Below are 17,833 nucleotides of genomic sequence, written 5' to 3' on the forward strand. Positions count from 1 at the left end.
TCACAGACGAGTCCAGATTTCCCCTGGCACAGCGTGATGGACATCAACGTGTATGGCGACGCTGTGGTGAGCAGTAAATATCGAACCTTGCCCAGTAAGGCGACCGATTCGGACAAGGTTCTGTGATGCTGTGTGGTGGCATCAGTATTGACGGCCGTACGGTTCTTGTCGTCGTCCGTGGAAATTTTACAACTGCGGGGTACATCGAGCAAATACTGCTACAGCATGTGTTGGTTGCTGCATACGGTGTTGGCACAGAATTCGGTACTGGAGCATGTCACGTAGGTGTCAAGCTGTGGTAAATGCTCGTGGAGGACACACACGATACTGAATCTCTCCAACTTTGATAAAAATCCACCCAGGAAGACTGTTATCACTTTGTTTTCGCCCCTATTTGGACATTACTGTTTGTGTTCTGAAAACGAACGCGAATCCATTGACGTTTCTTTTGTATACTTCAACGGTAAAGAATAAAGGTTTAGTTAGTAATATACCTGGGTGTGAGATATTGTTTTGTGCACCATGGTATTCGTTCAAAAAATGTGTTCCCCTAATTTTTTGAAGATTTTATGTTGTCAACGGTTGCTCTATGTTAGACACCATAAAGACTTTAATATTAAACTTCATCGCTTCCCAAAAGACTGTGATATTAACCCTGTGGGTGGAGGACACAAACGAAGAATACACCCACAGTATACCCTGCCTGTCGTAAGAGGCGACTGAAAGGGCGACAAAGAGATGATTGTATTAGAACCATGGAAATACTTGTGATTGGTAACATCACGCGGTGAACACCTTGGATCGTCATTAGTTGCGAGGAGTACCATTATGTTAGGTACAAAATAGGTTTGTGATTAGTAACAACAGAGGGTGAAACAATTTGGGTTTTACAGTAATCGTGATTAGTACAACTATATGAACGACACCGTGGCTCTGCGTTGCCTGTGCTTAGTATACCTATGTGAGGAAAACCAATGGTTTGCGTTGCCTATGACTTGCGCCATTATGTGATAAACACCATACATCTGCGTTACCTGTGCGATGTACGATAGTTGTGAGGCATACCATAATGTGTGGAACACCGTGAGTCTACGCTACTTTTGATAAGTACCGCAACATGACAGATATCATGGTTCTATTTTACTAGCGATAGGTAGCGTTATGAGGGACCGTTGACCTGGATATTGTACCCCTTTAGACAACAAGAATCCTCAATTATCCCCTGCGGATGGGGGACGCATATGTAGAATACACACGCGGTACCCCCTGCCTTTCGTATGAGTCGACTAAAAGGGGCGACCTACGCGCGGACATGGATTGCGGTTTTGTATAATGTGTTGGACCTCCTGTGGATGGGAGGGGTTGAGTACATCCACAGGTAATCCCCGCCTGTCGTAGAAGGCGACTTAAAGGGTCATGTGGCCATAGTCCCCTCTTTATTATTTATTATTTTTTCGAGGGTCAGATGTAGACATTTCAAAATTTTGATGTGCGTGCTGCCCGGAGATGGGCCTCTTACGTGTGCGATTACGTCCAAAAGCCCGCAACTGTCCACCCAGGACCATTGCGTGGTGGGAGAGCCATGTACCTTGGCAGCAGTATCCGCCTGACAACACAGGTCCCCGCACAGCCGAATGCCAGAAGGACATACTTTTTTTTCTCTATATTTAGTGCTCTGTACACGCTATGGGGTACATGCTATTGCGGATGACTGGAGGAAGGAAGTCTTAGTGCACATTGCCTCAGTCATCCCGTATTAGGCATCGTTCAACATCGGACCCCGGGCAGTACCTGCTATGACCAGGTGGGTACTGCCTTGGCTGCTTGGTTCGGTTACATAGACCCCTGATAGGAGTGGGTGGCATTCGGGGAGGAAGATTTCGGGCATGGCTTCCAAACGAAGTCGGCTCTCTCAAGGTGGTCCCCCACGTAAGTCTTTAACTTTTGCTTCCCTGAGAGGTTCAACTCCCAGGGAACAGGCGCAGCATGAAGGAATGGGATCCAGCTTCCCTAGGTTTCTGGTCGCTACCAGAACCGATGGGCATGATTTTAAGCTTTTGAAGTCGATCCTTTCTAGTCGACACATTGAAGGTGTCTACGGCGAACTTGAGGATCTCAAGAAAATGCGCAACGGTAGTTTGCTCATAAAGACTCGTACAGCACTGCGAGCTGATCAGTTGCTTAAGTGCGACCACTTTGGCGAAATCCCCGTCAAAGTGGAGGAGCATAAGTCCTTGAACCTGATTCGCGGAGTCATCTTTCACCGCGACCTTATATTGAACACGGACGACGAGTTGATGAAATACATGAAGAACCGTGGCGTGACACACGTCCGGCGCATTACGCGCAAGGTCAACGGTGAAGACGTTGCCACTGGTGCCTTCATTGTCTCTTTGAAGTTGTCAGTGTTACCAGAGAAAGTCAAGGTAACAACTTATCGTTGCGATGTGAGGCCGTACATCCCGCCTCCTATGCGATGCTATCAATGCCAGAGATTCGGACATATGGTATCTCGCTCTTCGAATCAGGCTGTATGTGGTAAATGTGGACGAGTAGCTCACGGCGCGGAGGAGTGCACAACTCCATACAAGTGCACTAACTGCTCCGGTTTTCATCCTCCTTGAGATCGGAATTGTCCGACATACCTGAGTGAGAAAAAGATGCAGGAGATCAAGACCCTGGAAGGTCTTTCCTACCAGGAAGCGCGCCGTAAGTTTAATTCTACGAATACACCTGCCCGTACACTTGACTATAGCTTGATAGCTCAGAGTCTTCCAGGTTCGTCATTTACAACCTCGACACCTGTCCAGACCGCTGAGCCCATGGCGACTGTTGCTGCTCCCAGCAACGTCGCAACTACTCAAAGCTCGAAGGAGGGGACCATCCCTCCTTCGACCAACCAGAAGTCTGTGCAGGCTGGCAGTTCCCAGCCGGCACAGCAAGGGGGCAAGACTAAGTCTCCCCACCCTCACCAGGAGGTCGACGAAAGTCGTGCCCCAGCCGGCGGAGGCGACATCGTGGACCAGGGCTGGGAAACCACCTCCCAGCCCGTCTAAACTAGAAAAAAAGAAGGTGGCGAAGAAGGGCGCCTTTGCTGAGCGCTCTCGCACATCCCCTTCGAAGGAGAAGTCATGCCCCCCTCCTGGGGGTATGAGTCTGCGCCGGGTGGTACTCCTGCTCCCAAACCGGCACGCTCTCCTCGTAGAGGACCTCTTCGCCCCCGAAAAACGTCGAAGTTATGAGCTGCATCCCCGCCGTCTGTTGATGACGGGATGGATGTTGCGCTATGTAGATAGTGTTTAGGTTTGCCAGCATTTTGTTGCTCATAACATTCACTCCTTTTATAGTCCACACTATGGCACGGTTACAGTGGAATTGTAACGGTTATGATAGGCATCTTGCTGATTTACGTCAGCTTATTAGTGAGTACGCAGCGAGTATAGTCTGTATTCAAGAGACCAATTTCAGACCTGGTCATCATACGGTCTTGAGGAATTTCAAACTATGCTCGACAGAACGATACTATGCTCACCGGGCTTCCGGTGGCGTTGGCATTTTTGTACGTTCTGATAGCTACAGCGAAGAGGTTCCATTAATAACCCCTGAGGCTGTAGCTGTTCGCGTCTGGCTGCCTGTCATAGCAACAGTGTGTAATGTTTATTTTCCACCAGGGCAGCGTCTTAACATAAATGATGTCGCTGATCTTATAGATCAACATCCACACCCCTTCCTCTTATAAGATGATTTTAACGCCCATCATCCCATATGGGGCTCTGAGACGCCTTGCCCCCGGCCGAGAGCTAAAAACATTTGTGACAGAGCTGGATTTATGTCTTTTGAACACAGGGGAACCAAGTCACTTTAGTGTACGTTACGGCACATATTCTCGCATAGACGTAAGTCTATGCAGCCGAACGTTGGTTCCACTGTTTCGGTGGAATACACACGATGATCCTTGTGACAGTGACCATTTTCCCATCATCCTTACTTTGTTGAAACATAAATCCGACGAGGTTCCCCTCGATGGATTCTTAAACATGCTGATTGGCTAAAGTACACATCACTAGCTGCCTTTAATGACGATATCAGGCGGAGCGTCAGCGCGGAGATAACTTACGTCACCCAAGTTATTCTTGCTGCTGCTGAGGAGTCCATTCCGTTCTTCTCGGGGACTCCTCGCCGAAAACTCGTTCCTTGGTGGAACGATGAAATAGCAGCAGCCATCCAAGAACGCCGTCGCGCTCATAAGCGCTACCGAAGACAGCCTACTGTGGCCAACTTGCTAACATTTAAGAAACAGCGCGCTAAGGCGCGAGTTCTTATTCGACAAAGTAAAAAGGCTTCATGGGAGAGATATGTGTCGTCTATGACTTCACATACTCCATCTCAAGTGTGAACTAAGCTTCGACGGATTTCGGGTATCCAAGGATCATCTCCTGTACCGGGAATTTCCAATGCAGGCAGTGTCGCCACTGACCTTCTGACGTTTGCGAACCATCTAGCTAGTCATTTCGCGGATGTATCTGGCTCTGAGAATTACCATCCTGATTTTCTCGCTCTAAAGGGGGAGGCAGAACGTAATCACCTTACTTTTGCCACTTAAGCTTCAGAGAAATATAACGTGCCCTTTACGGAGTGGGAACTCCGCAGCGCCTTAGCGCTTTGCAAGGATACGTCTCCTGGACCGGACAACATCCATAACCAGATGTTGAAACACCTTAGTGATGATAGTCTACTATATCTCCTTCGTGTGTTCAACCGGATCTGGATAGAGGGTGATTTTCCTTCTCGGTGGCGAGAGGGCATAGTCATTCCTGTCCTCAAGCCTGTCAAAGATCCTAAGTATGCAGGAAGTTATAGACCAATTTGTCTTACAAACTGCCTGTGTAAGCTATTTGAGAGGATAGTAAATCGCAGACTCGTGTGGTGTCTGGAGAAACAAGGACTCTTGTCCGAATACCAATGTGGTTTTCGAGCCGCTCAATCCACAACTGACCACTTTGTACACCTGGAGAGCTCTATTCAGGATGCATTTCTCCACAAGCAACACTTGGTTGCTGTTTTCTTTGACCTGGAGAACGCCTACGACACTACATGGCGATATGGCATCCTTTATGTCCTGCATCAATGGTGATTCCGAGGTAACTTGCCGGTATTTATTGCGAATTTTTTGTACCTCCGTCTATTCCGTGTCCGAGTAGGGAGGATATATTCGCAATACCACGTTCAAGGAAATGGAGTCCCACAGGGATCGGTGCTTAGTGTCACTCTGTTCGCGATTGCCATAAACGGCATTGTCGCTGCTGCTGGTCCAGCAGTAATACCACCCCTACATATGGACGATTTTGCTCTGCACTATAGCTCGTGCAGTATGGCAATCGCAGAGCGACAATTACAGCAAGCTATTAGGAGGATGGAACAGTGGACCTTAGAACATGGCTTTCGGTTTTCTGCCGCAAAGACCTGTGTTGTCCATTTCTGTCGTCAACGTACTCTTCACCCATATCCTGAGCTTTACTTAGGAAATGTCGTTCTTCCAGTTGTTGACACGTACCGATTTCTTGGGCTCCTTTTTGACAGTAAGTTATCGTGGGAGCCACACGTGCGGCAGTTAAAAGTGCAATGCACTAAGAAGCTTAACATCATGAAGTTTCTTAGCAGCACTTCTTGGGGGGCTGACCGCACGGTGCTCCTACGATTCTATAGGGCCCATATTTTATCTCGGCTAGACTACGGCAGTGCAGCATATGGCTCAGCAAGACCAAGCATTCTTCTGAAGCTAAACAGCATCCATCACAGCGGGGTTAGGTTGGCGACGGGAGCTTTTCGTACAAGCCCCATTGCCAGCCTACTCGCTGAGTCTGGTGTGCCGCCTTTACACCTGAGGCGCCTTCAAATGCTTTTTTCGTATGCTGCAAATTTGCGACAGATGCCACTTCATCCAAGTTTTCCTTGCGTGTTCAACAATCGCAACCGTTTGCTGTACGCTGCTCGTCCTCGAGCGACGCGGCCGGTTGGGATACGCTTGGATAGCAGTTACGAATTGTTTGATGTGCCTTCGGTTCCTTGCCTTGTCAGACAACAACGTGGGGTACCTCCGTGGGTCGTACGACGACCTGAAATAATCCTGGATCTGCACACTGGCCCAAAGGAAAACACGGACCCTTCGATTTGTCGGAGGCTCTTCCGGTCCGTTGTTGGCCGCTATCCAGGTTGAGTCGTCGTCTACACGGATGGTTCAAGGACAGATACGAAGGTGGGCTGTGCCTTCGTTGTTGACAATGATAGGTTCCTTTTTGTCTTCCGGCAACCTGTAGTGTGTACACAGCAGAGCTCTATGCCATCTGTGAGGCTCTGCGGTACGCACTGTGCAATGTGCGCCGACATTTTCTTCTGTGTCCTGACTCCTTGAGTTCGCTCCAGTCTATAGATACCTGATTCCCTCGGCACGCTCTAGTGCAGGGATCCGGAATCTGCTGGCCGGGTGTTCGGACGCCGGTACCAGAATCACGTTTCTGTGGCTCCCAAGCCACATGGGCATAGAGGGAAACGAGTTAGTAGATCAGGCTGCCAAGGAGGCAGTTACACTGCGCCCGTTGCCTTTCAAGGTTCCAGCAAGTGATATTCGCTCCCAGCTGAGACATCTTGTTATGTCCTATTGGGAGATGGAGTGGCAGGCCATTCCACTTCCCAATAAGCTGAGAGCGATAAAAGGAACAACGAAGGTATGGAGGACTTACCTTCGGGGTTCGCGGAGGGAAGCCGTGGTATTATGTCGTCTTCGGATCGGCCACGGTATCTTGACTCACTCGCATCTTTTGAAAGGAGAATCCCCTCCGGTGTGTACCTGCGGCGACCATCTTACCGTGGTGCACATCCTTACGGAGTGTGTGGACCTGGTTGATATGCGCCGTAGTCTTAACCTTCCGAGTACTATCTCCCTTATCTTGTGTGATGACGAGCAGTCAGCGGATCTCGTCGTCCGCTTTATGAGGGATAGTGGACTGTTTTATCGTGTGTGATGGTGTCCTTTGTCCTAGTGCGTTTTGTGTCACTTGTGCTTTTATCCCATTGACTTCATTTTAGTTTGTGTTGCGTATTTTAATATGTTATTTTAACGTCTCACGTAAATTATGTACTACCAGGCAATGCCTTATTCCTTAGTTTTCCTGTATATTCTGTTATTTTTTTAGAAAATAAGGCATTGCATATTAGATCCACTGATTGTTTTAATCTCACCTTCATTTTTCTCTATCACCATTTTTTTAAACTCTAGTCAGTGGATATGTTTTTAAAATTTTAACTTCATCTCTCATGTCGTTTATGTCGTTCCTTTAGGGGCCGATGGCCTAGATGTTAGGCCCCTTTAAACAACAAGCAGCACCCCCTGCGGGTGGGGGACGCACATGTAGAATAAACCTGCGGTATCCCCTGCCTGTCGTAAGAGGCGACTAACAGGGGCCAAGGGGTTCCCAACTTGGGAGTGTGGATTGGTGACCACGGGGCCCTTAGCTGAGTCTTGGAATTTCTTCCACTTACTTGTGCCAGGCTCCTCACTTTCGACTATCCTGTCCGACCTCCCTTGGTCAACTCTTGTTCTTTTCCGACCCCGACGGTATTAAAGCATTCAAGGCCTAGGGAGTCCTTCATTTTCACGCCCTTCGTGGCCCTTGCCTTTCTTCGTCCGTTACTTCATCTTTCGAAGTGACGAATCCCTTCTTTCTTCTTTGTTATCTCTCTCTAACCCCTGTGGGTGGGGGACGCAGACGAAAAGTACACTCTCTGTATCCCCTGCCTGTCGTGAGAGGCGACTAAAAGGGATGACCAAGGGATGATTGTCTTAGAATCATGAAACTACTTTTGATTAGTACCATCACGCGGGGAACACCATGGGTTGCCTGTTCTTGCGAGTAGTACCACTATATTAGGCACGAAATAGGTTTGTGATTAGTAGCAGCAGAGAGGGGTTCACTGTAGGTTTCCAGTACCCGTGAGTCGTACCCATGTGAGCAACGCCACGGGTCTGAGTGTTGCCTGTGATTAGTACCACTATATCAGCGGCATCGTGGGTCTGCGTTGCCTGTGCTTAGTACCCACTATGTGACAAACCCCACGGGAATACCGGCGCCCGTGATTAGTACACCTAGGTCAGGAGCACAATCAGTTTGCGTTGCCTATGTGTGGAGACATTATGTGAGAAACACCATAGTTGTGCGTTATCTGTACGACGTCCAATACTTGTGAGTAGTACCATCATGTGTGGAACACTGTGAGTCTACGCTACTTTTGATTAGTACCCCAACCAGGCAAATACTATGGTTCTCCTTTACTAGCGATAAGTACCATTATGTGGGGCCGTTGACCTGTATTTTGGACCCCTTTACACAACAAGCATCCTCGATTCATGATTGTGCTTTAGAAGTCGTCTCTTGGTCAGTAATACTATTTTTAGGGTAGTTTTTTGGTAGGATCCACTGATGTTTTAAATTCATATCCATCCATTCATTCTTCATGCCATTTTTATTTTGGTCAGTGGATGACTTGAAACTTTTAATGTGTAATTTCATTTTGTACCATCAGGAACCAATGACCTAGATGTCAGGCCCCTTAAAACAACAAGCATCATCATTATCATCATCATCATCATCATCGTGCTGTAACTTGGCCATTCCGTAGAGCTTGCATACGGACAAAATGATCGTCCCCAGGGAAAGTTTTTCTTTGGCAGCCCGTACTAGTGCACCTGGCAACATTTCTAGTCTTCCGGACACGTTTCCACAGATTCCAAAATGGTATTCTGAGTCACCCCATAGCATTCTGGCAACGTACCCCTGCGAGTAGCCACCTTGAAGCACGGGAGGCTTCATTTTCATTTGATATTAACTGTTTGTCTCGTTACCTACTCTGTACGCACGATACGGCATGTTTGTAAACACTATACTACACTACACCAAGACCAACCTTCATGCGCACATTTTAACTAAGACTGACATCTTCCAAACATGCGGATGACTGTGGATCAATCATGATTTGTTACGTTCTATAAACAGGGTATGTTATAGTCCATCTAAGAAAGTATCAAATTTATTTCATGAGAAGTGTGTATTGCTGGTTGCACCATTTCACTCATGAACCTGCTACCTTGGATGTGAAGATGCAGTGTAGTAATTCATTAGAATCCCTGCCGTAGCAACCAACAATTCTAAACTGTTAAGTGGTCAAAGCGATGTAGTTGAGATAGAGAGACTCCTAATTCACTTTCGAGTGGGTCGTTTGCTCAGTTTCGTCAAAGGTACATGAATTTGGGGTAGGATCGATTGTGAATCCGAGGAATGTTTCACAGTTCAGATTCGAACGAAAACGTATTGTTACGCTTGCATATATCATTAACGTCCTTTCTGGTACAAAAGTATGTACCAATGAGCGGAAGGCTTACAGCCAAGTTTGAGAGAAGGGGTACATTCACCAGAATGTGAGCCATTTTTGTGCCACTGTTGATCACGAGATTCTTACCCAGAACATAGAAATGCTTTGAAATGAATGTCACAGAGGGAGAGAGAGAGAGAGAGAGAGAGAGAGAGAAAGAAAGCATAAACTTTTTCTATGAGTTTCAGTGTTCGGAAATCTTGATTCAAAACGCATGGAGAAATCACGCCATTTTCCTTTCGGCATATCAAACGAACATATCTGGAGCTGCGGAGGTAAGGACACAGTTCCGCAGAACTACTTTCCCAACGCCGTTGAGGCGTGCAGTGTTGTGAAGGCTAGCGGCAAAGACGAAACATGAAGATGAGTGCAAGTGTAGAGTTGCGTTGTTTCCACTGCTCCACCTGGGCAACGTATGGCTCGCTCAAAGTGTATCACCAAATTGTTGGCAGCCCTATGAATGCTTCGTGCCATCTCATCTCCAGGTTCTCAGTTGTAAAGGTTAGTCGGATTTCAGACAGCGTATTGCGAAACATTGAAAAAATTTTCTCCTCAACAATGGATGTTAAGGATTCATAATTGAAGCAAGTGAAATCTTCCTCTACAAAAACACACAAACAAAAATTTATCCTTAAAATGTTTTACTTATCATGCGCATAATTGCATATCCTTGGTATTTTCGAGCACTAGCTTCATTTTGCCACGAACCTAGTACGCTGGCGTAGCAGGGGGAGAGGGGATACTCCCACGTGGGGCGTCCCACGTGGCGGATAGGGGCGTCCTAAACGGCTTGTCGGCGGACTTGAGGGAAATAAAATACCTCTCGCGGACCAAACACACTACCCTTTGCGGGTGGGGGACGCACATGTAGAATATACCCGCGGTATCCCCTGCCTGTCGTAAGAGGCGACTACAAGGGGCGACCAAGGGATGATTGAATTAGAACCATAAAACTACTATTGATTCGTACCATCATGCGGGGAACACCATGGTTTGCATGTACTTGCGAGTAGTATCACTAAATTGGTACACAATAGGTTTGTGATTAGTTGCAGTAAAAAGCCTGGCCTGGTGGATTCCAGTACCCGTGCGTTGTACCCATGTGAGCAACACCGCGGGTCTGGGCGTAGCCTGTGAGTTGTACCGCTATATGAGTGACACCGTGGGTCAGCTTTACCTGTGATTGGTACCCACTATGTGAGGAACACCACGGGAATACCGGCGCCCGTGACTAGTACATCTACCTGAGGAACCTTACCGGTTTACGTTGGCTATGAGTGGCGCCATTGTGTGAGAAACACCATAGGTCTTCGTTCCCTGTACGAATTGCAATACTAGTGAGTAGTACCATCTTGTGTGGACCACCGTGAGTCTTGGCTACTTTTGATCAGTACACCAAAATGACAAATATCATGGTTCTACTTTACTCGCGACATGTACTATTCTGTGGGGCCTTAGACGTGAATTTAGCACCCCTTCAGACATCAAGCATCATTGTGCTTTATAAATGGTCCCTTGGTCAGTACTACTCTAACTACCTTCTTTTTGAGTCTGATCCACTGTTTTTGTTTGTTTGTTTGTTTATTTGTTTGTTTTTGTTTTTTTGTAGGGTTCATGTCCATCCATTCATTCTTCGTGACATTTTTTTTTATTTTAGTCGGTGGATGAATTTGAAATTTTTGTTATTTCATTTCGTACCATTAGGGGCCGATGACCTCGATGTTAGGCCCCTTTAAACAACAAGCATCATGATCATCACATGTGCGAATTTCATTACCAATGAGTAGTACCATAATGTGTGGAATTCCGCGAGTCTACACTACTTTTGATTAGTGCCGCAACATGGCAAATACCATGGTTCTACTTTCCTAGCGGTAAGTACCCTTGTGAGGGGCCGATGGCTTGGATTTTGGACCCCTTTAGTCTAAAAGCATCATCGATTCAGAATTGTGCTATGGACGCAGACCCTTGGTCAGTAATACAGTTTCTGTGAATGCGAGACATTGCGGATCGAATCCACTAATTGTTTAAATTCATGCCCATCCATTCATTCTTCGTCCTCGCGTTTTGAATTCTGGTCAGTGGAGGATTTTGGACTTTACATTTGTTATTCCATTTCGTCTCATTTTGTATCATTAAGAGCTGATCACCTAGATCTTAAGCTCCTCTAAACAACAAACATCGTCATCATCATCATCATTTCCTCTCTTTTCAGATATGGTTACAATAGCCTATATGTGTTTACTACAGAAAATATGTTTGAGATGTAATGGACGTACTACTGACCATTCGAATTGAGAATGGGCAGTAAAATTTTAGTGGAAGGGCGAAATTGTAAAAACCCGTTAAGACCAAGAAAGGTTAAAAAGGACCAATACTGAGCTCTGTAGCTGCAGTCGCTTAAGTGTGGCCAGTATCCAGTATTCGGGAGATAATGGGTTCGAACCCCACTGTCGGCAGCCCTGAAGATGGTTCTCCGTGTTTTCCCATTTTCACACCAGGCACCTTAATGCCACAGCCGCTTCATTTCCGCTCCTAGGCCCCCATCGCCGATATTAGACCTATCTCTGTTGGTGCGAAGTAAATTTAATTGTAAAAATCAAAAATACTATATATATAGTTTCGTATAATGTTTGAAGGATCTTTACTTCTTGTGCAGATTTGCCATCCCAGTTTTGTAGGGTTTGCTATGTTCTGAGGATGTATTGCCGATGACGTCATATCTGGATTGTTGCAACCAGCGGTCTTTCACTCGCGCCCGCTTGTAATTTTATATTCCGCGAGAAAAGCAATGGTCGAGCATACAACCCCAGCGAGAAGGCAATAAAACGGTAGCTGTAAATCTGATATGGAAAACACTTTCAAACTCTCTTCACCTGTTTGACCTACGCTATCTGTCTGATCTGTGTCAAATTTCTTCGCCAACCCACTTTCTGCCATTCTACGTATCAGCGAATTGATTCTTGGTAGAAATGGAGAACCTTTTCGCAAGATAAATGATAAATAATAGACCCTTGGACATTCATCCATCAGATGTAGAACCAACGACCCGTCTTCATCCACTACGCTTTGCGTTTTTAATTTAGCATCGCTCATTCTAGCAACAGCCGCAATATTCCTACGAGAAACTGCCAAGTCAAAGCCTCCACCTCCAGGAAGTAACAGAATTTTAGTCAGCAAATGTTTCATGATAGGATCGTCAGTCCCATCAAACGTATCATTTAAATTCTGAGATCCTGTCACAATAGACAATCCTGACCTGTCTAGTTCCTCAAGTGTGTTTATATCATCAAAGTAAGCCGGCTTGGTTATTACAGCAAGAAGCTTTCCTTGGAAAGTACTCACTATCACAATACTGAAAAGAAAGCACGATACCACAAATATTCTCTCAGATAACATTCTTGGAGGGCGAACCAAAGACGATCCCATGAATGGGTGAATTATATCTACCAGCAACTCCAAAAATGACCTATGGTTCGTCATATTGGAATTGATTAACTCCTCCAGTTTTTCTAGTGTGTATAAAACCACAGCACATACAATAAAATTTATGAATAATAATATTTTGAGATAAATTTTGAATGTACGTAATAAGGATAGCCATTTTGGTTTGCGTTTCGCTTTTGGTGTTATAATGCAAAGTTTGTCATGAAAAACAACCGCTGTGAATTCTATATCTGTAGTCTGGTAGCTTTTCACAAATCTAGAGTTTGAAGCTATGTCTGCTCTACGATATAAAACGTCTCCCAGGGAGCCGGTGAAGGTCCCATTGCCCAATCGGTACCCAAATTCACTATCATCCCTAGGCTGGCACACAATGGGACTGAAATTCATGTACTGAGCAAGCGTATTTATTATCTCTCCATCTGAACCACTTAATGAATGAAAGCAATTGCCAGAGTTGTAGAGATCGGTCAGAATAGCAGTTGGTGGTCGAGGAAACATGGAAGCACGGAGGGAATACAGTTTTAAATTAAGAGTTCTTGAGAAGAGAATTCGGTTCAGGTTTAGACTTGAATCATTATTCAGTTCCAAATCATTAATTTGTCTTCCTCTTGATGTGAATGGATCGTAGGTGAATGCTACATCAACACTGCAAGTAAGTCTTTCACTAGCCACCCCTACAACATTCAATATTTCGAATTTTTTCCATAAGCATTCCAACAGCGACAGAAAATTTGACTTCAAATCCATATCGGCTCTGCAAGCATGGCTGATAAAAAGAATGAGAAATTTGCTCCTTGGATTCCATAATGGCTGAGTACGAAGTATTTCCTTGAATTTAAAACACAGGTTGGTATCATTGGCAACAAGAATAAGAAAAGCCACACTTGGCTGAACTGTGGTGACTGGAATGGAGTTCCCTTGAGTGTCAGAAGTGTCATATGTGTCGCTGTAGAATGAGACTGGTGTGTCCGAGTGCTTGTGAATCTCAAGCAGTAGTCCATCTGTGAACACTTCTAAGTCTCCCGTTCGGAGATCTACAGCAATGACCATAAGTGCTCGAGTCCTGTTCAGTAACCAGGGAAGAGTGAGCCGTACGGCACTGACGTTTTCCATCCTCTTCAAAGGAGCAACAGACAGTGAAGTACTTGCCACGGCAGGTTGTATCAATGAAAGAGCCAGCAAAATCGGAAAAGTTGACATCTGAAAATAATAATGAAATTGAACCTCACTATATGTTACTAGAACACTTCAAAATAATATTTTTCTCTCTCTCTCTCTCTCTCTCTCTGTCAAACACAAGATATAAATTCATAAAGCACTAGAACATATCTCACAAAGTTTGTTCATTACAGAATGGCATTGCATTCGGGAGGTAGTGGGTTCGAATTCAAGCGTTGGCAGCCCTGAAGATGTTAGTCCCTAGTTTCCCTGTTTCACACTATTGTGGTGCCCATTCAAACGCTACGAACTTATCGAATATAGTAAAGAGCCAGGCCTACGTCACCGCTGCGCCAGGATATAAAAGGCGGGCAGCGAGCCAAGCATGCTTGGCCAGAGAGTGCGTGTTACTCCCTAGGTGGGCCGCCTTTCCCCTTCATGGAGGGGAATGAAAACATATTGTCGTAGGAGAACGCCACTACATGTCGAATATTAAGGTGCGCCTAAGGGAAGAGCGTTGGCAGCCCTGAAGATGTTTGTCGCTAGTTGTCCTTACCGTAGAATTATAAGGTCATACTGAGAGTCTCATTTCTGTTCTCTCGAACTCCGCTTACCTTCGTGAAATTAGTAAGTCCAACCTTAGGCTCTAAACACCGTACTACAGTTCTCCGCGTACAAACTGAAATGATTAAAGAGTTCCTTAGTGTTTGTGTTGTGTACTAAGAGAGTTATTCCACGAACCTGCTACGCAGCGTAGCAGGGGGAGAAGTGATACTCCCACGTGGCGGGTCCCAGGTGGCGGATAGGTGGGTCCTAACCGGCTTCCACGAACCTACTACGTTGGCGTAGCAGGGGGAGAGGTGATACTCCCACGTGGCGCGTCCCAGGTGGCGGATAGGGGGGTCCTAACCGGCTTCCACGAACCTACTACGTTGGCGTAGCAGGGGGAGAGGTGATACTCCCACGTGGCGCGTCCCAGGTGGCGGATAGGTGGGTCCTAACCGGCTTCCACGAACCTACTACGTTGGCGTAGCAGGGGGAGAGGTGATACTCCCACGTGGCGCGTCCCAGGTGGCGGATAGGGGGTCCTAACCGGCTTGCCGGCGGACTTGAGGGAAATAAAATACCTCTCGCGGACCAAACACACTACCCCCTGCGGGTGGGGGACGCACATGTAGAATACACCCGCGGTATCCACTGCCTGTCGTAAGAGGCTACTACAAGGGGCGACCAAGGGATGATTGAATTAGAACCATGAAACTACTTTTGATTCGAACCCTCACGCGGGGAACACCATGGGTTGCCTGAACTTGCGAGTAGTACCACCATCTTAGGTACGAAATAGGTTTGTGATTAGTAGCAGCAGAGAGTGGTTCCCCTGTGGGCTTCCAGTACCCGTGCCTCGTACCCATGTGAGCAACACCACGGGTCTGGGCGTTGCCTGTGAGTTGTACCGCTATATGAGCGACACCGTAGGTCTGCGTTGCCTGTGATTAGTATCCACTATGTGAGGAACACCACGGGGCCCGTGGGACCGGCACCCGTGCCTAGTACACCTAGGTGAGGAAACTCATCGGTTTGCGTTGGCTCTGAATGGCGCCATTGTGTGAGTAACACCATAGGTCTAAGTTACCTGTACGAAGTACAATACTTGTGAGTAATACCATCTTGTGTGGAACACCGTGAGTTTCGTTACTTTTTGTTCCGAGGTATCTGTGGAACAGCAGAGGTGAAAGAAGGTGCGGGCTGGAATGGGTCTAACTACAAATTCGAAAGATGAATTAAAAATTTAAATAAAGGTTATATTTTCAATAGACAAAGAGATTTAACAAATTTTCACTAGGTGAAATAACAATGAAGAAAATCAGGTACAATTATAACTTTACGAACGAAAGCACAAGTTAAGGGGTCCTTACAAATCCTGGGCTTCGAGCCCCAATTTCACAATCCTTGAGCTTTCAGCTCACAACCACAAAATACCAAAGGGCAGAAAACCCGTAATTCCGTGGATCACTTGCTCCCACCTAGTAATGTAAGCCTCCTAGAGGCACCTTTCCAAATACCAGAAAGAGCTGACCCGCTCTCAATCTTTCAAGCCTATTAAAGGCAATACCAGACTTTACAATTAACTGCCATCGAGGCAGAACTTAAAATATAAACAGGGGTATCTCGTACCCAATCTACTGGGCCTTCGCAGCAAGGGAAACAAAACGGATTAAGTTAATGGCCCAAAATACAAAGATGAATGGAGGCGAGTACTTGCACTCCTACATGAAAGCTTGTTAACCTAAGTGGCGCTAGGCCGATTCAACAGGGGCTATTCCCGCACTAGGGAGGTGACTCGTATAAGAAAATTTTAATACATTAGGAAAGAGAAGAAAATCGGTTATGAAAACGTGGTCACCTCCTATCAAAACGCAGGAGAGCTCGAGAGGGTAAAGCACTCTCTATCCCCGATTTACAGTTAAAGTAACATGAAAATTTTACATCGAAATGGTATAGGTTACATCAGAATGGTTTCGGACCTTCTCCGAGGATTAAACTGCTGAGCTAGAAAGAAAATAAAGATGTTAAACGGCCATTACCTTTTGAAGGGCTGCTGACTGATGAAAGAGGCGCTTCCCACCTCCTGCTATTCTTCCATACACTAAGCTAGATGTTGTACGAGTGGCGGAGAGCCAGGAAAATCAGCAGTTTTTATACTCTCGGGGAAGATTCCAGACATTTCATGAATGATTAAGACACATCCACAGTCGTTTATTGGGTAGCTTACAGTTATACATCAACATTGGGGAAGAAAGACGCCATTGACTGAAAATTAATGACAGAAATTTACGATTGGCCAATTTCAAAACTGGCGGAAAGAAATATTAATATTGCCAACCCACAAATGAAAGAACAACATTTAGTAAAGAACAAACTTATGAATACAAAATTTCTTCAAGAAAAGTTCCTTCACTTCGCACCAGGGTGCATGATCATAGTTTTTGGTAGAGACATCTGTGAGAGAATGTCCACACGTCTTCATAATTAGAAAACAAAAACCATTCGAAATTAACACAGTGACATTTTCTGATAAACGGGTGAATTAATTCAGTTTTAAAGTTCAGAGTTTCAGCTGTAGAGGAGTACTTTAAGGCGGAAAATTCAAATGTGCGGCGTATAGGTGTACCAACCGGTACACTTTTGATTAGTACCCCAACATGACAAATACCATGGTTCTACTTTACTCGCGATATGTACCATTCTGAGGGGCTTTAAGCATAGATATTGCACCCCTTTAGACATCAAGCATAATTGTGCTTTATAAGTGGTCCCTTGGTCAGTACTACTATTATTCCGACCTTTTTTTAGTCTGATCCACTGTGTTTTGTTTGTTCGTTCGTTTTTTTTGTTTTTTGTTGCGTTAATGTCCATCCATTCATCTTCATGACATTTTTATTTTATTTTATTTTGGTCAGTGGATGAATTTGAAATTCTTGTTATTTCATTTCGTACCATTAGGGGCCGATGACCTCGATGTTAGGCCCCTTTAAACAACAAGCATCATCATCACCTAACCGGCTTGCCGTCCGACTCGTTGGCTGAACGGTCAGCGTACTGCCCTTTGGTTCAGAGGGTTCCGGGTTCGATTCCCGGCCGGGTCGAGATTTTAACGTTAATTGGTTAATTCCAACGGCACGGGGGCTGGGTGTATGTGTTGGCTTCATCATCATTTCATCCTCATCATGACGCGCAGGTTGCCTACGGGCGTGAAATAGAAAGACCTGCACCTGGCGAGCCGTATCCATTGTGGGATATC

Source organism: Anabrus simplex, chromosome 4 (assembly GCF_040414725.1).
Source record: "Anabrus simplex isolate iqAnaSimp1 chromosome 4, ASM4041472v1, whole genome shotgun sequence".
In the NCBI taxonomy this organism is placed as follows: domain Eukaryota; kingdom Metazoa; phylum Arthropoda; class Insecta; order Orthoptera; family Tettigoniidae; genus Anabrus; species Anabrus simplex.